This window comes from Neopsephotus bourkii, unplaced genomic scaffold (assembly GCF_033783945.1).
Source record: "Neopsephotus bourkii isolate Nb327-2 ecotype Australia unplaced genomic scaffold, CSIRO-AGI_Nbou_v1 NB_1358, whole genome shotgun sequence".
Taxonomy (NCBI): Eukaryota; Metazoa; Chordata; class Aves; order Psittaciformes; family Psittacidae; genus Neopsephotus; species Neopsephotus bourkii.
The window spans coordinates 2,505,475-2,528,682 of record NW_026901837.1 but is presented as its reverse complement, the minus strand read 5'-3'; the positions used below and the strand labels follow the sequence as shown (position 1 = coordinate 2,528,682).

The window sequence follows — 23,208 nt, the reverse complement described above, 5'->3', positions numbered from 1 at the left end:
TATTTGGAGATTCATCCAAAATTCAGTGTCAGTCATTTCTGAGGTTGCAATAGCGCTGTTTGCTTTTATTAAATTTTGCTTTCTTAAATTATCACCTCTGCCTTGATGCTGCCCTCTGAAAAAGAGCAGAACCTTATTTTTCCTCTTTTTCATTCTTTGGGATTTTTTTAGCTCCAGCTTTCCACAAAACCCTTCAGCTCCAGCTAGAGAGAAGGCCTGGAAAATTTCAGCCTTCTAGGTGAAACTTTTGGATAGTCGCAAGCAAGTGAACACAGATATAACATAATGGAAACACTCTGGCAGTCTTAGCTGTAGCTGTCACCAATGCTCCAGCCCTAATGAAAACTTTCCTGAAGTAAGGCTGCAGTAGACACATTAACCCAAATCCTGATCTCAACACGGTTTGCAGGCAAGCTGAGCCCCACAACACAGAGAGCGCTGCTCGGGCAGCCATGCTCCATATTGGAAGGGGCTTGCATGTGAAAACCAGGTTACTTCTGCTCAGGGTTAATCCCCTGCGCCTGGAGGTGAGAGGCCACGATGACTTGATCAGGACAAGAGCTTTCTACATTCCTGGTTCCCAGAAAATCCTGCCTGGTGTTCCCCAAGCACCAGCAGTGCTGCTCTGGACAGCTTTCCTGGACCTGCCGTCCTGCTGCCCGCCAAGTTTCCATGGAAAGGACACTCAGTCTTGCCTGACAGGAGACAGAGATGTGTGCTAAACTACTGGATTCCCAGCAGGGTTAGAGACCCAGGCAGACAGCTCTCAATTCCTGGATTGTCTGGCTTCGTGGGGCAGCCCTGTGCCCTGCAAGGTCAAGAGCACAAGCCTCAGTGCAGCCCAGCAGCCAAGTGTGAAAGGGTGCACCAGGGCTTCCACCACTACAGCTCTGTTCACAGCAGCCCCAACCAAGGGAACAGAGTTGCACCATGCCCAGGACAGCCCCCTTCAGTGCAGGGCATAGGCTGCAGGGCCTTTTGGGGCACCCTTGGCCCCCAGAAGCTCTGCATTTCCTCTAGATGAAGAGCTCGTGTTTTAAGAAAGGTTCATGGTTATTATCTCTCCTGTTGGCTGGTTTGCAACACATAGGGGCAAAATGTGCTTCAGATTATACCCCCCTGGCAATCCACACCCACTGTATGATCTTGAAACTCCACACTGTTCACCCTGGAGAAAGCTTTGGGAAGACTTTACAGCAGCCTTTCAGTACTTAAATGGGGGCTACAAGAAAGCTGGGGACAAACATATTAGCATGCCCTGTTGTTGATTCTAAACTGAAAGAGGACAGGTACAAGGAAGAAATTTTTTACAATGAGGGTGGTGAAACACTGGAACAGGTTGCCCAGAGCTGGTACATGCCCCATCCCTGGAAACATTCAATGTCAGGATGCCCCTGCCCAAGGGAACATGCTAGACTAGATGACCTTTAAAGGTCCCTCCAACTCAAACTATTATACACTTCTATGATTACTTTCTTACTATGTATCTAATTGTCTTATAATGTACCTAACTTCAAGAGACGCCTGAGGGCTGATTCTTGAAGAGCAATAGCACACTTCCTTACTGCTGGAGCACCTAGGAGTTGAAAGACCTCTGTCACCACATGCTTAAGTGATGGCCTTAGGCAGCTGCCCCATGAATAGGCTGAATACCCTTCCCTTTCTTGGTGTCTTTTGTCTGACCATACATTGCATAGGGCCCCATTGCCAGTTTTCAGGTAATACTGCAGGAGACCCACAGTGTCACAGCCACAGCGTATACCATTATAAAGCTGAGGTAGGTAGGCACATTCCTAACGAATGAGGGCTGAGCAGCCACAACCATAAAATCCTGGTCTCCCCACCTTCAGAACATAAAATTTTGTTCTAGTTTTCTGGTACGAAAGGGCTGTAGCACAGGCACAGAGCAATCTGTACATGCATCACAACCTTGGGGCAACCACTGAAGCCAAACAGCAGGCCAGGTTTTTGACATCAGGTAGCTGGCAAACTACCATCTTGTTACTGGATCCTGTTAATGAAAGACAGAGCAGAAGGAAATACTGTCCTTCTGGCCCTTGGGCCCCTGAGCTTCACTGAGGTCTTAAGCTGGTTTGGTTGTATTTTCATATGTGCATATACCGCATATTACCTGGGTATCCATGTAACTCTTGCATCTCTATAAACATATGAGTATTGATCTATATTGATATACACAGATTTTTTGGTGTCTGTCGGGAGTGAGTCAGACTTGTGGTAACAGCTGCTGATTTTGCTCTGTAGATGCAATTGATCACTGGTTTGGGAGAAAGTAGTAAAAAACAATGATTGTGTGTTCCTCCTCCCCTTAAAAGAGGGAGGTTTCTGGCCCCACAGCTAGAGAACTGCCAGACAAACACTTGATTTTGCATCCAGCAAGAAGCATGGAAAAGAACGGGTAGAGGATTCTCTTTACCAGCAAATCTACCACTGGGCAGAGAAAGTTTCTGTTGTGTCAGAAGCTGCCTGACACAAAGCTGCTGCCTCCCCCGATTCACTGTTCACTTCTGCCTCCCTGCTCCTCCAAGTCCTTTCCTGCCCCAGGACGAACCAAACAGCAACAGCAATTTTGCAGAGCTAGTCCAAGTCAGGGCTAAAAGCTTCCAGGAGGGGTTAGGCACAAGGAGCTGGGGCCGCTGGCAGAGGTTAGAGGGAAATGTGAAATAATAATAAAACCCAGTTATGATTTGTAAAAGGCTGACTGGCTACTGTTTAACAACCCTCCCGGTGACCAGGATAATACTAATATTAAAAACAGGAATATCAGTGATGGCATCTGCCTGGAAAACATTACATTTAAGCAGAAAGGCTCTTAAAGAATCAGTTCATAACATCCCTCTGACATACAGCTATCAGACCACTCAGAGTACCTAGATATATGAAGCAATTGAAAGGACACATACTGTAATTACAGGGATATACAGATATGCACGTTTCAACCTTAGCTTCAGAGCAATAAATCTTTGCTAGGTAGATAAATCTTCAGTTGGTAAGAAAGGACTCTTGCAGCTGGTTCCTGTAAAGGAAACATGCTCTCACATTAATAAGCTTTAATAGTGAATAGTTCAATTGATTTTGGTGGTGTTCCTTGCAAAAGTGAACATTGTAAGGTTTCTCTGGAAGAAATCTGATGGAGACATATTTTTTTTTCCAATGTATTTCATGCACATTTGCAGTAAAACTCACTAACTTTCCCAAACAGATGGTTCAGTGTGTTTCTTTTTCATTATGAAAACAGTGATCTATAGCAGACAGCACTTTTCTGTGGAGTAGTCCTTGACACCTTACTTACCAGCAGGTAAGTAAATGGTAAAAAGTATAATGGTTTTGCTACCACAAAAGGGAATAATTGTGCCACTACCATTCTTTCTCATTTACTGCACTGATGGGTTAAAAGAAAGTGCATGAGGCTCACAAAATGCCAAAAACTACATGCATGTATTTTGAGGGTTCACCACTGTCTAGTCAAAGGATTGAACTGATCCAGTGTTTACTTGTGCAAGTGGTTGCCTTACCCATGGCAGAATCATCTAGAAGCTTCAAGCCCATTTCAGACTGTGAGATCTCTCTGACTGGCACTCAATGGGACCATCAGAAAAAGATGCAAAGACCACAAATGTATCCAGATGTTTTGCCAGTCACTATCAGCTAACAGCTGGCTTGTGCTCTGCAAAACATAACTCTGAATGTGTGTCCCTCTCTAAATATGTCATCCTTTTAAAAATTCTTCTGCCTCCAAAGTCCTGTGGCAATGGTAGCCTTGTACACTAAAAAAAAAAAAAAAAAAAATACAGATATTTTAATTTCCTTTCATATTGCGAAGGGTACATGGCTATGTTTCACCTACCCCTCCCATGCCATTATTCTTTGCTTCTCTCTTTGCAAAGGACTGTCAAATCCTTTGCATGGAAGCCTTTTCACACTTTTTGCTACCCATCCTTGCTACCCATTCATTTCTCCCACAGTTATGTTCAAGTAAGCAACAGCATGGACTTACTATTTCCTAGTATTCCCTTGCCAGCCTATATGTAGGGGATGCCATTCATCTTATCACGGTGTCAACTTTGGCACTAGGATTGCTTTTTCACACTCTTTAGACAGTCTGTGACCTGAGGTGATTAGTTTTATTTAGACAACACAAATAATAAACCATCAACGAGCTGAATCCTCCAAGTCTAGCGGAACTCAGGAAGGCTTAAGTTAAGATCAAGTTAAGCTCAGTGAGGTTCAGGAAGCTTGGTGGCTTGCAGGATTGACTCTTTTTTATTCTGAAATTCCCCATTAAGCAGTAGTTAGAGAAGGCTGTGGGGTTTGGATCATTACAGGTGACAGTCCATGTAAGCGTTAAAGAAAGGGCCGGAGGAAATAGTCCCCTCTCTCACTTGAGCAATGAGGTGACTCCCCTGAAAACCACTCCTTTTAGTGCCCTATTAGTATTCTGACACACCGTTCATCCTATTAAAAATTACCTTGTCACCAGTGCCTTTACTAACTGTCATAAGCATGGATGAGGCATTAACAGGCAATTCATTAGCTCTGCTCTGTGTCAGCACTCTGAAGCTATTCACAGCTGCTGAGGAAGGGGTTTCTTCTATATGGACGGAGCCTGCCCTAGAAACATCCATACAGATGCATGCACCTTTACTTACATGGCCTACAGGTCACCACATTATTTTCCCCAGCATCTCCCCCAAGAGCAGGATTAGATGCATTTCTCCACTTAGTCAGAAAAAGGTGGGGAAAACCACAAAGCTAACAGGACTGTCAAGGACATAGGCAGGAGGGGAGATCGGGGTGAGATCTGGAAAGGTGAGATCTGGAAAAGTGTCTCAAAGAAAACAGCGTCACTGCTCTTCACCACAAAGCTTTCTTGTGTTTTGTTTTTAAGGGATTCCTGGAGAAAAAGGGTGCAGAAAAGTGTTCCATTTGACCTATTGGGAATCCCATTTTATGAATTAACTTTTTTTTTCTCTCAAAGATAATGGTTGTTGGTATTTAGTTAATTAATCTTAATGAGGTGAATTAACAGCAAAATTAATTAGGTGTAATAAAGTCAATTTCATGTCAGATATTTAAAGCAGGTGTACAGGTGAAGATAGAGAAACTTTACATCAGTTTTTAAAGTCCAGGGAATTATGCAGGCACTAGTGTTTAAAGATCTATGCTCCCTTTGTGAATTCATTACAGCTGTGGTAATGGTAATAACTGTTTTTTGCTGTTCACATTTTAAATAATATTTCTTTGGACATGAAAAAATGCTCATTATGAGTTTATTTTTATCTTCCAAGTTGCTTTCTACATCCACTGTAGGTTAATTCTGATCCTAAAGTGAAATGTCTTCTATTAATTTCTCTGTTTAGGGCTGTCCTGACTTTCACACCCTACCTGACTCAGGCCATGCTACAAGGAGGCTTATTTATCTGTCTTCTTTTGGTTTTGTTTTTGTTTCTATGGAGTATAATCTGTAGGAAATCTGCACATGCCTTTTATTTCAGGAAAGGCAATTTCTTCATTCTTTGTGCATAAATACTTTAGAGAACAGAGTATAAAAGCAGTTACATAGAAGTGTGATCCAGAGTCAATTGAAACTCCTGGAAATCTTGCTGTTAACTGCAATGGGGCCTCGTCTGCCAAAACCACCATCTCGGCTCTTTAGCTGTAACAGACCATACACAGGGGAAGCAGCCTTCACCCTCTGCTCTGCGAGCGTAACACAAAAGGAAAAGCACGGAGAGATCATCTTGACATTATGTGGTATTAACAGAGCTAGTCCAAGAAATCATCACATGCAAAGGACTCTTTGAACCAGATAAATTCTTATATCAGGATAATTTCCTTTAAGATGTGCTTTGCTTTACCTTCTAATGTCTCCATTTCTAGGTGTAGACAAAGCATTTCTGAGACCTCATTTAGCTGTTCACAGTCCTGCAAAGGGGCAGCCACAGGTTTACTTACACTAAATGTCAATCTACAATGAACTCCAGAGTTCACAATGAAGAACAGTTAAGAAATCAGTTTCCTGCTCTTTACCTAGGGAATGAGGCACATTGCTCTGGGACCTGGCTCCTCACTAAACATCATAAATAACTACACACATAGCAGAAGAAAAAAAAACCCTTAATTTGTATCTATGAGTTAAGCATATACTTCAGGAATAAGTTAATCACTCTGTTGTTTCCTCTCTCCTGCCAATAAAAGGCGATTTACTTTATGTACGATGCATGCTGGTCCACAATACAGTCACTTGATTTTTACAAAGAGCTGTTGGATCACATTAGCAAAGTCCTCCAGCATACTGATCCCAGATTTGCTGGAGCTGTTGGATCCTGTGTGGTGGCTTCCTTGCAGGGAATCACAGTCTGGAGAACAAAAGCCTGAAGGATTGCCCACAGGAATGAGAAGTACCACATGGCAGGGATCATCATCCATTTGGAGATCCAAGTATGCAATTAGAGCAGTCCTGCAAAAGATGCACCCGCTCGCAGCAGGTATAATACCCTGTAGCCCCACAAAAGCTGGTGAAACTGTGTTGAATCGGGCCACCGGACCTAGTGATCCTGCTCTGCAATTTTCACAACAGGGCAGCATTGATCCCAAAGAGTTGTGCTAGCATTTCTGCCCCTGAATCATATGCACTCAGCGAACACTTAGGTCTCTAATTCCTACTGAAGTGATCAGATTCCTTGAAACCTGTACCTAAAATCCCAGCACAAGAAGGTAGCCTCAATGCCTTTGATGTGAACAAGTTCTTCGGCAACATGGATCTACCCTGAGCCCAGTGCTTGTAGTTTCCACAGGCCCCTGCAGTGCTCAGGACATCACCCACCGCCAAAGTCTGAAGGATCATACAAGTCCCCCAGCAGCAGGAGCTGGGACAGCTTTTGCTCCCTGTCTGTTGCTCCAGGAGGAGATGCGGCTCGGGGGCAGACGTCGGACTTCAACCTTTCTCTCGGACCTGACCCCAACCAGGCCACTGCTCCGGGCGGCCATTTTCTGCCCGCCCCGGGCTCCAGGGGCGCGGCAAGGTTACGACCCATCCGTTCGCCTACCCCGCGGGCATCCGCGGTAGGAGGAGGCAGCGTCCGGCAGCCTCCGCTCCCGCCGCGGGAAGCCCTAAGAGACCCGGCTGCGCGGCCAGCGGCGCTCACCTGCCCGGCCCGCGGCTGACACCTTGTGGCTGCCAGGCCGCATGTTCGCCCCAGGCGGCGGGTAGACACAGGCGGCGACGGCTTTCCGTTGGGTGGGGATGAGGGCGGCGGCGGGCTGGCCGCGGGGCTCCCCCCGGTCACCGGCCGCCTGCCTGCCCCTGCCCTCCCCTGGCAAGGCTCCCGCCCGCATTGGGGGCGCCGCCAGGTGGCGTCGCAGCGAGGCCGGTTCTTGCCGCCGGGGCGGGCGGCGCCGTGCGGGCGGAGAGCGGTGCGGGCGGGCAAGCAGGGGCCGATCCCGGCCCGGCCCTGGGAGCGGGCTCATCCCTTCCAGGAGGAAGCACGCTTGGAGAGATTCCTAAAAAAGCGTCGCTGGTGCGGCCCTCCCCCCTCAGTCCCAAGACTGTCACACTGAAATACTCGATTTCGGTTTGTAATTATATCAGAAATGGCACGTAGAATCATAGAATAGTTAGGGTTGTAAAGGACCTGAAGATCACCTAGTTCCAACCCCCCTGCCATGGGCAGGGAACCTCACACCAAACCATGTCACCCAAGGCTCTGCCCAACCTGGCCTTGAACACCGCCAGGGAAAATGCATGTTGTACGAGGAGCGACACGCACACGGGTTTGAGGTCTCTGTGCCTGGAGCTGTGTTCATGACACTGTTTTTTTCCCCCCTATCTTTTCTTTGCCAACACCTTGCTCCCGTGGCCGTCCATAGTGAAGGCGTCCTGGAAGGTGTGGAGATCTCAAGAGCTAACGTTAACCATCCTGTCAGGATCAGAAAGCACAAAGCATGGCTTTTTCAGCAAAGAAAGGACATGTGCTTCGAACAAAAGAGCCTGGTTGAGGACTGGCTGTGCCATCCTCGGTCTCTCTGATGTCCTGCCGAGAGCCGCTGGTCCGTCTTTTCTTCTTCACTCACCAGCAGCATCTGTAATTAAACTAAAACAGGAAAAAGACTTTTCTCCACAGTGTCACATTTATAGCTCCCCATTTTGCATTCAGAGTGCAGGAACAGTTTGGGCTGTGGTAATGAGGCTGGTTGGCCATCCCTGGCCCAGCTGGGGTGAGTGGCAGAGCCTGGCAGAGCCGGCTGGCACATTTCGGGGACATGATGAACTCAGGTGATTGCCAGACTCAGAGGTAAAGTTACAGAGGGCCTCATCTGACTTCACTCATGCAGCGTTTCATTAAAGGACTCTGCGCCCATCAAAATGATGGAGCGTAGGCCAGCGTGTTGGCTCTGCAGGCTAATTAGTCTCTCAGACCTTCTGCTCCTCTGGAAGTCCCAGCCCGGCTGGGCAGGACAGGGCTTTGTGTTGCTCGCGTCAAGTGGCCAGGTTCCACATCTGTGGTGCTGGTATTTTGCTGGTCTGCGGGGCTCTCATTTGGCCTATAAACTGCAAACATCTGCTGGGGTTATGGTCGGCTTGTTGGCTGATTTCAGCAGGGGTGGTGACCTGCTGTACTAGTCGATCAGTTTTGGAAGAGCAAACTGGATGCAATGCGGAGGAGTTTGAGAGAGCTGGAAAAGCGCTCAGCCAGTCAAAAATAAAAACTAGGTAGAAATAAAGAGCTGTGGAAACGCTAAAATGCTGCAGCTTAATAGACCAGGCAAAGCACATGCTTGTGTCCCAGTGTCCTTGGTGTTCCCCACGCATTCTTTCCCTTGACGATGAGATACTGTTTTTTAATGCATGTTGACAATTGAGCATGTTACTTTATCGACTCAGTAAGATAAACAAAAATCTAGAGTCATGTAAAGGAAGTAAATTATAAGAAGAAAATGTGCCTCATGCCTATACTGTGCCTATCAAATCAAGTGACCTTAATTTGATTTAGTCCAGGAATAGTTTATTTTAAAATGATATAATAGCAATAAATTCTACATAATAGTCCAGATTCCAGTGACATCTTCTGCTATTAATGTAGATGTCATGTGTGTCTCACAGAAATGTCACCATAGTCTGGCAGGCTGAGGAACAATGTATGAAAACTAACTCTGTTCTCCATCACAGCAGTGTCAGCTGGAAGAATTTCACAGGCCCTTCCCTCTAGTTACTTTGGATTGACACAGATGGAAATGAAGGCAAGACTGGACTGTCAAAGCTTTCAATGTTCATCCTCATTTCTTTAAAAACAAAGTCCCTGCCGCTGCTCTGATTTGCCTCTGTTCTGCGCCAGGGTAGACCAGGACTGATACTGGAGAAATTGTTGGATTTGAACTAGCTGACAACAGATCTGGCCTTTTGTAAGAGAAACGTGCATAGTTCTTTCCATGTAGATTCAGTTTAGATGCAGGAGTCTGGGTAAAGACTGTTGAGGCAACTTAACCCATCCAGTTATTCTATAGTCTCACTGAGCGTTTATTTCCAGGGCAAGCAGGGTAGTACATGCTGAGAAGGAGCGATGGAGCACAACTGGGTGTAAATAATACGTTAGACCTGATCTGGACCCATTTCTGCTGGCAAAACAGACTCTTTGTTCAGGAAGTTAGTCCAGTTGGGACTTCCAACGAATGGAAGTATTATATAGTGCAACCTTGTAAACTACTTAGGGATTTTGAAAATAAACAAATACAAGCAAAGATATTGTTGCTGTTCCTCAGCGCCTGGTAATTTCCCATGAGCATGGAGGGCCAAAGAAAGCTCTCTTTTCTCGTGGTTACATACCCCACCATTTCAGGGGTGTCACTCACTGGACTGCATTATAAAAAGCATTTAATGAATCTCCCTTTGGGTTTGCATTCCTGAAGAAAGACACAGCAGCCCAGATTGCAGCTCACAGCAACCCAACTGCTTCTGGAGCCCTTGCTCATCCTACTGGGCAACCTCTTCAAGTCTCCCTGAAATGCATGCAAGTGCTTGATCCCCTTGGGAATCCTTGAAAAACCCAGCCCGGGCATCCACCACCACGTGTCCCTCTCATAAGAACTGGGGATGGACAGGAGCAAGGTGAGGAGGCTTCCGTAAAAAATAGTCTGCAAACCCATATACTTAATGGAGGGGGAAAAATAAGGGTTTTTTTTTAATCAACTGTTGTAAGTATTAGAGTAGGGAATAAAATTTTTCCATTAAATTCTATATGGTGAGAAGGTTATCACTTTCTATCAAATTCTTGTGGATTTTCCTGTGAGAGCAACTGTGTCTGACTGATAGCGTGTGGCTATCAGACACAAGGAAAATTATCTAATTTATAGCCAGTATTGAGAAAGCTACCAGCAACAGAATAAAATAGTTCTCCATATGGTACCGTAAAGCTTCCAAAAACTATAGTTAAAGAAAACAACAATGCTCATAGACAAATTCTCCTTTTATGAATCAAGTAAGGGGTTACAGCAGCAGGGCTGGTAAAGACGCACAAGAAGGAACGATGTCTTTGATTGTCTTATATGAATTTACAGCTTTTATGCACAGGATTACAAGTATTAGATGCATCTTTGTGCTAACAGGGCTCATGTTTTGAAGTACAAGAAAACTCTACAGTTACATTCTGTGGAGGCTTCCACAGTTTGCCAAATGGAAAAACATTTGGAGGTTTGGAAAAATCTTGCACATAAATTACTAAAGGCACGAAGCGCCTGAAAGATGGATGAAATCAGAAGCCAAGGAAAAGCAGTGTGTGTGCCAAGGAACAAAAAAAAACATGTAATGATTTCTTTTAATGACTCTCCTGCAAAATGGAGAGCAAGCTTCCAGGGCATGTCATATTCTCATAAAAGCGGCTTGCCTTGGTGATGAGAAATACCCTGTAAGTGGTCAGACTGAGACCCAATTTTTCATCCTTTCTGCACATAGCTCTCCATTGATTATGTTAAGTGCTACCTACTGGTTAAAAACACAGCAAGCACATTGTCTCTGCCTGTGGCAAAGGGCAGCTACGCACTTGCTAATTTCCTGATTTATGACACCCTATAGATGGAATTGAAAGTAGGAACATGGAGGGGGGGGGACGGGACACACACTATTGAAGCAGAGGGAGATCAGGAAGTTTGTGATAAAGAAAAGGCAGGCTCTGGACTGACATGTAATCTCTCTTTTGGCTTGAAGTAAACCTGCTCCTTCAAGGCTATGCCATCAACAGGGCCTGGCTCAAGTTTCACCACTAAATCTGAGTCAACAATCTCTAATCTGGACACCAGGCTCAGGATCCAGGCTCAAGTTGCATTTGGAAGCAGACAACAGGGACACAGGGAGGTGGGGACCGGGGGGAGCGGGGAGAGGAGGAAAAAGACAATCTTTGTTTCTCATTTGATTGTCCGCACAAGACTGAACTGAGGTCATGTGCCTTTTTTTTGTCTTTTATTTTTTTTTTGTCATTTCTGAGATAAAACTTCGCACCTCTGTGGCCTTGAAATTGCCTTCCTGACACTTATATTAAGTACAGAAGATAAATGCCCGAGAATGGGGGACATAAGTTTGTGGAGCAGCTCAGATTTGGAGTTCTTTTCATCTTTCTGACATGTGATACCGTGACATAAGCTGCCTGCAGTAGGGTTGCTATGCAGATATACAGTTTCTGAAAAGTTACACCAGGAAAACTAAAACCTACCGATGGATTTAGCATTTCACAAAGAAGTGGGATAAAATGTGTGGCAGTTAGACTCAAAAGCTAAAAAAGGTGAATTAAACTTTCATGAAAACAATCTCCCTAAGAAAAAAAAAAGAAAGGATCAATAAGTATAAAAGTATCTCGTTGCATTCCTAGCCTTTGGGCTGCTGGCTTAATCCTGCTACTGTATATAATAAAGGAGACCCTGTGTGTTTAATGGCAGGGACAGAAAGAAGGGGGAAGTACTTGGGTACTGCTCCCCCTAATTTCACCCTCTTCCCCCCTCTTTGTTGCTGCCTCGCCATGATTTTATTTTGAAAAATAAAGGCTAGAATAAAAAATATGTTGTCTGAGGCTTCCAGCCAAAAATATGCCAGCACTTTCCCTTCCCACCCCACCCCCCCAAACTCCTTAGGCCAAAAGCCTTAACAAAAGCTGTTTTCTGTTTGGAAGATCTCCGGGTCCTTCACTCTCTTTCCTAACCCCTAACGCAGGAAATGATTTTATAATTCACATTATTAAGGAATTCAACTCACGCTCAGTCATTCCCCCCCCCCCCCCTTCCCTGCATGTCGACTTGACAATAAGCCTGTGGGCTGGCACCCATCCCCTCTGACCCGTTTGTGTCAGCTCCTCTACCTGACCCTGCCTGTAAATCATCTCAACAGACCTCTCTGGCAGGCAGGGAGCAGCCAGCTTTCCCCAGCATCCAGCCGTGCTCCAGTGCCTGGGCTCCTACTTAGACTTATGCTGAGAAAAGTACCTATACCCAAATAGCGGGCTGCTCCTCAGTTGTGTCCCCCCACTCCAAACTTTACATTTCACATAATGCCCGTCATGCCAAAGACCACACTAGCAATTGGGAGGCAATAAATCAATCTCCCTTGGCAAGAACTGAAAACCACATCTCCTGAGGTACTCCAGAAGGAGAGGGTAGGTAATATGAACAGCCAGCACTACACAGCAAATGTGGGCAGGCCTGCTGGTGCAATCCCACCAGCCTGGCACACTTCCCTGCTCTAAAGCCAACCCGGTCATGCCATCAGTGCTGCGGCCCCAGCGACCTCTTTGGCCACCCATCCTCCCTGCCTTGCTCAGCTGGGGACCCTGGCAGCATGGAGCACGGCAGGGCTGCAACATGCTACGGTGAACACTGAGAGCTGGCTGAGGGAAGGCTCCCTTTGCTTCAGAGGTGGGCTCTGTAATGGGTCAGTGTTTATTGCAGCAACTCTGAAGCCATGTTGGAAGCAGGTGTCTTTGTTCCAGGATGGTCTCAAGAGGTAACGCTAGGGCTGTGCTCCTCTTCTCAGCCCTGTGGATATTGTATTAATGTCTCTTCCATGAGGAGTGAAGAGCACCTCTCCTGCCTTTGTTGGCATAGCTCATGTGCCAGGGACACTGGAAGGGATGAGAGCTTCTCTCAACAACTTGTTTTGTGTAAGCCTATGTGGGCTTGATTCTTTCAGCTGAAGAAGGGGAATGAAGCTGAGTCTCCTGTCCTGGCCCCTCAGCAAGCCTCCTAACCGTGATGCTTTTCTGGAAAAGAAGGCAGTATTACTTCTTCCTCAAGCCTTTTTCTTTTACTGAAGATGTCTAGCAAGGTCTTTCAAAGAAAAAGTAGGCCTGATGAGAGATGGGAATCACACCTCTGTCCTCAGCTACCCTATTGGCTAATAATAACAAATATAATTTCTAAGGAAAGGTCCTAGTCAGTGCACCTGCCTGTCCTGGCCTTATATGTCCTTGGAAGACCGCTTCAATAGAGTAGTGGGTGGAGTGTCTGGGACCTTCACCTGCTCCAGTGATGCTTTAGAGAACAGGGAACACCTTTGAGAGAAAGAGACTGTCAGAAGCCCAAGTTACTCTTTTTTTGCCTCATGGCTGGATCAGTTCTTCACAGGGTTATAGAAGTTCAAGTCCCAACAGGTCTTGACTAGCCAGCATGACAATTGGAGGAGCACCGCTGTGTCAGAGACCCCATCTCCCTCGGAGGTGCTGTAGCACCTGCAGCCAGCATCCATTGCACCTCTGAAGGGCCATGCTCCCACCATTGCTGGAAGAAAACATCCAGGAGCTGCTGTTCAGCTGTATTTTTTACAGTTCTGTGTGTTTTGCTGGTTCAGCCTACGCTTTGTGGAAAATATCGTGTTGCTTAAGGTAGCATTGCATTTCCTTGCCCAGTACCACATAAACGACAAATAAAATGTGTACAAGCTTATGTAAAGCTCCTCTACCCATTTCAAAATATCTGAGCAGTTATGCTCAATATGAAGCAGGTTCAACTCAGTTCCTGACTCCCTTTCTCTCCCTCTGCTGCATTCATGTGTGTGGATACTGCACACACATGCCTGAGTATCTCCTTCCCTAACCCAAAGATCACAACCATCAAGTCAGCTTTGGGTAAGAGTGGAAGGCAAAGCAACTTAAGGGGCCATTTTTTTTCTAAGTTATACTTCTGTAAATCCAGAGGAATTCCAGGGGAATCAATCTGTACCAGCACCAGCAGATTGGTTCTTACTTTGAGCACAGAATGTTGTTATTAAATGATTCCTTTACATATTCCAGGCCTATTTTTAAAACAAAGGCAATGAAGTTAGGGCATCCAGTTCTATATATGGACACTCCAAATGGCACTGAAATGCCTCATGCATGTGTTTGGCTGAGTGTTGATTCGGGTGTCCAAATATGGACCTCAGAATGGGATATCTCACTTGGATAAGCATCCTCACAAATTTGGCGCACAGCACTTACTTGAACAAAGCAAATTTATTTCTGTCATTTAGGACGGAAAAAGCATGAAATGTTTTCATGTTGAGGGACCTTCTTGTCCGCAGAATTGAGCCACTCAGATACGGACATGTGTTGTAGTTCTTAAAAAAATGAAGCCCTCAGAATCATCTAAAACAACACAGGAGGCAATTAATGCAGTGCTTGCAGCACGCAGACCCCCCCATCACAAGGGCAAAATTCCTGCTGACAGCGAGAATTCGGTGCCAACAGAAGGACCTGTGCAGCCTGATCTTATCAAACTCCCCCTCTGCCCTGGCAGTGTGAAGGGATGCATGCAGGGCTGGCTGCTTAGAGACCCAAGGCAAAGCTTACTCTCTGCGTTCATGAAGACAGCCTCTGCATCTGAGAACTGTACTTGTGCAAGAGCTGGAGTGATTGCCATTGCACGCAGGAACCTTCCTGTGTATCTCCCAATGCACCAGGCTTTTCTTTGTCTGGCTCCTTGATGGCTAGTTCTCCAGGAAAGAGCTTGGCTTGACTATTAGGTCTTAGTGCGTAATAAATAATGTCAGCAGCGAGCGAGCACTGTTCTGCAAGCCTTTGCTGGGTTCCCGTTAATTGCAAAGGACCTTCTTACATCCTTTGTGTAATCCCATTCATTTTGCTGGCATTGTACGAGGGATGGATTTGGCCTCAAAAATAAAGCAGGTTTCTTTTGCATAATGTATTGTACCATTTGGTCTGCATTTTGCTGAAGGTTTATGTGTACTTGGATATTTCTCCCCAGATATGCAGCTGGAGATATTTTTTAAATAGCAAACAATGAACTGATTCAACTGTCCAAAGCAGTTGTTCCAATTGTGAATTTTGGGGTATGTTGTTAAGAAAGTGTAAGGTGGGCAAATTTTCAAGAAAGCTTAGGTAAGTTTGTGAGCACTGGAAATGCGTGAAGCCACCTCCAGCCTGGATTGCTTTCTCTACCTCTGCTGTCCTGATGATTTTTGACAAGCTGATTCCATTTCTGGGAAAAGCAGTTCATGAGAGAGAAAGATTTCTCTAAAGAGTCTGTTGTTTTTCAGGAGAGTGAAAATGTGTGCTAACAATTCTGGACCATTGACAAAAGCAAAATCAATACACACGGCCTTCATTTTACAGCCAAGTTCAAATGAATAAATAGAGATGCAGCAAGCTGTTTACTAGGGAGACAAGCTCTGCTCTACATGCCCTTCCAAGCAGGCACACTTACACTGTTGATTGCCTTACATGGCTGGTTAATGGAAGCAGTCAAATAGTTACAGAGCTCACCGGACATTGCAAACCCCTCCATCAGCAGTGCTGGCCAAGGGCTGGGAAGCAAGAGCTATTGTGCAAGACAGCTCAGGTCTGCAAATCTGTTCCTGTTGCAGAGTTTTGGGGGCATTTGGGAGGATTTTGGTGCTCTGAAGAACCTAGGCTTGATTTCAGGGGGAGTTCATGCAGAGAAAACTTCCAGCCTTACAAAAGGCAGGCAGAACACGCTCCGTACACAGCCCCAAATGAAGCATGAGCTAACTCTGCTTGCACAGATCCCCACGAAATGAATGAAGCTGCAGCTAGTGCATCCGTCCAGGGCTCTTCTCTAAGGCAGGACATAACTCTGCTGTGAGCTGTGGGGTTCCCCCTTCCCCGTGCCTTAAACACTGCAGAACATAAGAAGTACGAAAATGGAAGGGACATAGGTACAGCCTTCAAGAACACTTACACATATTTTTCTGACACTTCAGGCTGAGTTTTGTTTGGTCTCTGACCAGGCAGGTAGAGGAATGAATAACCACATGCACAAAAAAGATTAAAAGAATAAGAATAAAACAACAGCACATTTAAGTGCATTTTTTTTTTCTTGGAGATTTATTTTGTTTTAATAAATCTGACACCAGTCAGGGAGAGAGAAAAGCGTTGCAAGCCCAAAAGGAAAGCAGAGCACACTGAGGGTGCTTCAGATTCTTGCTCTCTTGAAGATGTTTGAGCTCTCTCCCCAGGCTCAGGAGTTGTTGGGTTCCCCCTCCCCCCTCCCTTTTTTTCTTTTTTTTGTTGTTTTTTTGTTTGTTTGTTTTTTTAAAAAGCGAGCTTACTCGCCCGGTGTGTTTTCCAAGCTTTCACAGCTCTAATAAATAAGGAGCACCTGTAAAACAGTAGCTTGACTTAAGTGAATCTGTACAAAGGAAAATATAGAAATACAGTATATACATAGTGCTCATAGTGCACCATCACTACAAGGCTCTGGTTCAGCTGGCTCTGCTACCCTGCTCCCAACACTGCTGACACGGGCAGAGACACTGCTCCTGCACACTGCTCCCCACTTCCCCGCAGGAGCCTTATAGAAAAGGTGTACTCTGAACACTCGAGAGTGAACAATTGCTTTATTCGAGTTAGTAAACAGTTACACTGAATCACAAGGTGATCTGATTTTTTTTTTATTTTTTTGTTTGTTATTTTTTTGTGGGTTTTTTCTTTTGTGGTTTTTTTTTGTATGTTTTTTCTTTTCTTTTTCTTTCCTTTTTTTTTTTTTTTTTGTTTTTTTCTATTTGTCAGAATGGGATACTCCACAACTCTCTTACCAATTCAGTGCCAGTATAACATGCTCTAGTGTACTTTTGGACTCTTGGCTACAACTGTACAAGTGCACACAAGTAAATTCTACCCTGTTATCCTCCACCCACTGATTGAGGATCGAATTGCACATTTCTCTTAACCATGACAGGAGAAAGCAAACAGTGAAACAGAATCATGGGGGATCTTTCTCACTTTACCCTTGTTTTCATTGGTTTGTCCATACCATTCTAATTATCATGAAAGGGCTATGCATATGGAGAGATTGTCTCACTGCCTTCCTGGATCACTGAAAACCATCAGGGTTGAAATTTCATCCAAGTCTTTCGTGACGCCCAGCAAATATTCCCCTCAGATTATTTTACACCTTGAGGGAATTTTGGTCTTTAGTTCAACACTCTTGCTCTGTTCCCAAATGGGGCACTATTTAGGGGAATTTAAAGAGAAAGCTGAGAAGAATAAACATTTACTGAGTTCTCTTGGCATTCAGTCTCTGAAAAACCACAGTATAAACTATTCATGCTGCTTCTTACATCTGTCAAATCAAAAATTAAAAGCCATAAAAGTGTAACACTGAAAATATGGCATTAGAAAGGATAAAGGTGGCCTTTGTAAAAAATAACAAGGAAAGTATATTAGCCAATAAAATATTCTAACTCTTCATTTAAAAGTGCATCATGGGTAGGACAGAGATGACTCTGAAGCGTTGCTACTCCAGTATTACCCCTTTCCCCCATCAAAACTTGAATAGGTCCAAAACCATACAATGCAAATCACGATTCTTAGTGTAGCAGCAAAACCACAGCAGTTTTTCAAAGGAAAAAAAAAAAAAATAAAAAAAAAAAAAAATCTGTATCATTGTCCAGTCTCAAATATCTGAACTTTGAAGTCAGAGAGGGAAAAGTACCTATGTTGGTCCGTGTGGTTTTTGAAACCAGGGTGAAAATCCCCCCTAGCAAGAAACCAAGAGGCAAAAAGCGTTCCTTGGAGGAGAAGAGGGGTGGTCGCAGGAATGCTGAGCACACTGTGTGGGTCCATGATGTGCTGTCTTCTGGGTCAAAGGCACCCGTGGGACTGAGGCTTCCTCGGAGGGGCTTCATGACAGGAAGCTGCTTTCATTGCTGGACTTTTATCCAGAGGGGGTGGTGAGCGGACCAGCTGGTGTCATTCGGTGGAGTGACGTGGTTTGCTCTGCTCCCTTTCTCCATGCAAGGTACCCTGTCGGCGAGCGTTCCTGCAAAGCAGACAAGCAGAGGTGGTCAGGGTGAGTGGTGGGAGACTCACTGCAGGCAGGCTGGGCAGCACCTGAGCTCACATCGCACACAGCCTCACACTGAGACACCAGCCCACTGCTTCAGCCTCAGCTGCCCCTCGTACCACAGGGCAGTTGGAACATGCAGCCTCTGAGGCTGCTGAAGAGGGAGATGGAGGAATTCCTGTGATAAAAAGTTGGAAACCGATATAATAATAGTCCATTCTCTGGGTTTCATAGAGCGCCTTTCATCCTACAAGAGCACGGGTGAATGACGATACCTTGCAATTATACAGTACCCTTCACCCTTGATCTCAGTATGCTTTACAGAGATGGGATGTGCTGCTGTCTACATCGCACAGGCGGGAAAGAAGAGTCAGACACGGAGAAGCATTTGGACCAGGATCCCCCAGCACCTGGGATGGGGATAGGACCAGGAATGCCAGGGCTCCCCAGAGACACCTCACTGCATGGGACTAGTGTGGCAGGGCATCATAACCAATGGAGCATAGGACTGACACTGTCTAGCATGACAAACAGAATTCAAATAAAGGCATTTTAGAACCCAAAGAAGAACTAGGCATTACTCTCACTTAAATGAACTGCTACCAAGATCTGATGTCTTGAACACATACATTTCCATGGACAATGTGTGAGATGAGAACAAACCCCTCCAGATCCTGTTAGACTAGATCACAGAATTAGGCAAAGAATTTAACTTTCCAGTTGTTCTCTTTTTCTATCCTGGTCCTCATCTCCACGTCCATTTTCTCCTGTTATCCAAACGGATGTTCTGACTGCTGTTGTTTTCTTTCTTTTCTCCTTTTTTAGGACACAAAAGGGATGCATTCCACAGGACGTATTCAGACAACTCCCTTCTGAAGCCCACGGGTGTTCTGACTGAGTGAACAATACTAGGAGCAAGCACAGCTTTATTGATGTGAGCCCTTCAGGTGAGCTTTTGTCAGTGGTCACAACAAAGGCCAGGGTCACGAAAAACTTTGAATCATGTTTTTGAAAACACAGATCACCTTCTTATCAGTCTAATGCAGCTAACACCCCACTGGTTATAATCTCCTGAAGCCTTAGTTTATCGAGGGGCTACTGGGTGATACACCATGGGCTCATGTGCTTGCGTCCCTTGTCAGTTGGCCATGTAGACTGCCTAGAAGGGACTGTTCTCTTTCTAACACAGCGTGCTTTGGACTCTGCCTCCTTGGATGGGATCTGCTGTCCCTTACAGATTTTGACTGAAACTTTGAAGTACTTATGGTCTTCATTTTTGTTCTGGGTCACATTTTCCTTCTCAGTCTGGTCCATGATCTTCCCTTCACAGTGGCTCCTCTGCAATCTCCCTCATCACTGTGCTTGTATCCCCATGCCAAACCTCCGTCCTTCTCAAAGCAGAGATTGGAAGGTACATTGAATAGGTTGACCAGCATAAACTCCCAGAGCATGGGGACCACTGTATCTAGGTTAAGGAGCAGCATTTGGGTTTTCAGGCAATGTGCCCAGCAGGACTGAGCAGCTTTGTGTGTACACAGAGCTGTGGACAAGAACTGAGAACTGGGAGGTATCCACCTACTAAGTACTCCCCATTAAGTATACAACTGCTTTCTGTCACTTCTTGGCTTGAAATCCTGCTCTGAGATTAACTAAAAAGGCCAGCAGAGAAAATAAAACCTGTAATGTCTCTATGAAACCTCATTCTGTGCTTTAGGAATTTTGCCTCCTCCTCTCTTTCTATACATCAACGGCAACAGATTTCCATCCCTCACTAATCAGTTGCAAATGGCACGGCATAGCACCAGCTGATAAGTGATTTGGGAGGGAGGGTGTAAAGTTCACTAGCTCTCTGCCTGGAGCAGTCAGCTGGCTTTTTAAGTCCTGTCTATTATCCTTTACTGCAGATAGATTCAGTGTAACAGAGTATGCAGATTGGAGAGAAGGACCTTCCGCGGTGATTGGCTCGTATGGCAGTAATTGTGTTTGATGAATGCATCTTTGTAGCAATCAAGTGACAAAATAAAAGCCCATATCAGGCATAGCATGCAAAGTTCTATAAAGAAATGAGAACACACTGGTCATCACCACTTCACAGATAGATGTTATACACCTCGTGCCAACGCTAGCATGCATGACCAGAACAATAAAGTCAGCTATTTATATTTCCCCAAAAAAACAAATTAGGTTTTAGGAGAGCGACATATGCTCTTCACCCCAGGTGAACTTGTCCTCAACACACATCAAATGTTGCTGATCAGACACCAAAAATGCATCAGCCACGGAAGAATTTTCATGAGCATAAAGCCGTGGAGCTGAGCTTACATGAGTTGCACTGAGGTAAGCACACTGGGTGTTGCCCGCTTTCCAAAGCTAAGCAGAGCTGGGCTGATCCTGGGGTGGAAGATCACCTAGCAGTCAGAGGCAGGCTGCAGTTCCAACCCCAGGAGGCAGCATGGAAAAGATGACAGAAAGAGAACAAGTTAGGTATGTTCATTTCTGCCCTACTGTCCGTGTAGGGCAGGGAAAGAAGAATAACTCAACTGGATGATGACCCAGCTCAAGCAGGTAACTTTGAGGCTCACCTGTGCAGGCCCAATGGTGACACAGTGTTCCCCTGAACAGTAGGTGAGAACTGCACTGATGCCCTCTGTGGCTGTTAGTCATAACCTCAGCAATGGGCAGCTATGACACAGGCTGCACCAACGCAGAGCTTCCTCTTTGGTTTATGCCCTGACACATGAGGATTTAAGTGCTTGCTTATCAGGACAGACTGGCAGCTAGGGTAATGCCTCCCCAGGAAGTTCCTTCCTCCCTTTCTGCAGCTAGACAGCTCTTTCCAGGTGCCACTACAGGCCTACAGCTTGCTTGTATGGTTGCTCCCAGGTCTGTCCCATAAGTCACACTCCTGCAGGCACTGACAGCTGCCAGGAATAGCTGCTTTTACCCAGTGCCCTTCCCAGACATGTCCTACCTCCTCAGAGGGGGCATGTCATTGACATTGCTTTGGGCACATGCATGCACACAGACACACACAGTTTTTTCCATGGTTGCTTCCCCATTCTGTGCTCCATTGATCATTTCTGTCTCCAGATATGTATCTTACTGTCAGGAAAAGATGAGAGACTGGGTGGGGAAGGCTGAGGCAACTGTTGATGTGGGCTGGTATAGCAGAGTTTCCGTCATTTAGCACAGCACTTAATTCACCCAGACAATGAATGCTGATGTGCTAAAAGAGGCCTAGCTCACCAGGGATGTGCATGGCCCTAGAGTAAAGGCACTGCCATTATTTTCTCAGGGAAACTGCTCTGAAGATAAACCACAAGAGCGCAGCTAAAGTCAGCATGGGAGCAAGCTCAGCCCTGGAAACACTCTGGAATCATCTGTTACTTGTAATGGTTCTGTAATTTATTCATTTATTTTAGCAATTCTTCAAGCAGTTCAAGCTTACTCATTAAAACCTTCCCCTTTGAATAGTTGATGATGGGGATGCCACATTGCAAGAGGCCTTTAGCACGAATGGGAGAACAAGCAGGGTCCTTAAGCACGAACCCTTGATTTTGAAGGTGGTGTTTTCCTTCTGCTCTGGTCTTGTAAACTATAGATCCTTCTCAGCTTTGGGTCAGATATGCAACTCAGGCTCTCCTGCCTACTGAAATGTGAGCTGTAATCTGAGCAGACAGTGACTTTTAAGGAACGCACCAGGGAAGAGGCTTAGGATTTGCCCTCCTTTTATGCCTAGGCAGAAGAAGTGGTAGGGACAGTTTAATCACTTCTAACTTTGTGCCCGAATTGTTGCAGGGATGCACCAGAGGCCATGCTTGCAATTGTATCCAGTTGCCTTGTAGTCAGAGAAGGACCTTAAGGGAGAAACATGAACTGGAAGGCAGAAGGTCTGCTGTGTGCTGTTTCCTGCTTCCCTACATCTATTCTTGGAAAAGCCTTTGGGGAAATTTCACCACTTTACAACTGCGTTCGGCCCCTTGCTGGTACATTTAATATCGTCTCTCACTATGCTCATTCAATGTATGTTAAACTGAGACCTAAAACTAGCTAGTGAAGTTAGGAACAGGGATGCATGTCATCGTGACCTTGTTACGCAGTAAGAAAATGGTAGAAATGGCGTTCCAGGACCTTCTTCATGCTCCTGCACTGCTCAAGGGAAAATTACCTATTAGAAAGATGCAGCAAAGGAATCACCACTGTAAGTCACCAAGACATGGGTTCTGCACTCCTGGATTTACCAGGCAGCCAGCTCTTCACTGAAGAGAAATGAGACAGAAATGAAGCCCTCTCTAACTCTTTCAAAAGGATGACAGTCATTCAAACCCCAGCTATCTAACAGCAGACTCTGATCTTGACTCCTTTGTTCAAGCCCCAGGCTCCATGGTTGGGATAGAGCGTAAGGAAAAGGGAAAAGGAGTCTCGTCCCTCTGTAATACATTTCCATCAAAACAGTGCTATCTCCCAAAACAGGAGTACAGTCTTGGCCTGGGTAAGCATGCAGCTCTTCTTCATAGCCAGTGGAAACAGCATTCCCTAAATTCAGCAGAGAGCTGCCACATACCTGGGGAGAACAGCCTGGGCTGCTGTAAATCCCCCCCCCGTACCACAAAACAGCAATGCAACTTCACCATGCAACTTGTTCTGCACATACCGAGGAGACGCGGCACCTCCTCTCCCCTTCAGGTTTGGATTCTCCTGGGCCAAACAGTTGCCACCAGGAACCAAACAGGAACCCATGCTGCAGCTTTTCAAACTTCCATTTCCTCATGTTCCCATCACTGTCAAGCTTTCTGTGGAAGCAGCTCCCCACTGAAGTGCACTGCTTTGTCATTTTCCCTCCTTGTGGCACAGGCAGAGGAGAGGTAGGGTCTCAGGACTTTAACCCAGGGGAACTCATTCTCCTCCTCA

General features: G+C 45.6%; 1 protein-coding gene across 3 annotated transcripts in view; it reads right to left on the bottom strand.

The window, feature by feature from the left end:
* Positions 1-14,467: 14,467 nt before the first annotated feature.
* SOBP (sine oculis binding protein homolog) overlaps positions 14,468-23,208 on the bottom strand; it is a 119,945-nt gene continuing 111,204 nt past the window's right edge. For all 3 annotated transcript variants that reach the window (XM_061366759.1, XM_061366760.1, XM_061366761.1), the window contains one exon: positions 14,468-18,273. The gene's annotated coding sequence lies outside the window, so the exon portion shown is untranslated. The remainder of the gene's footprint in view (positions 18,274-23,208) is intronic.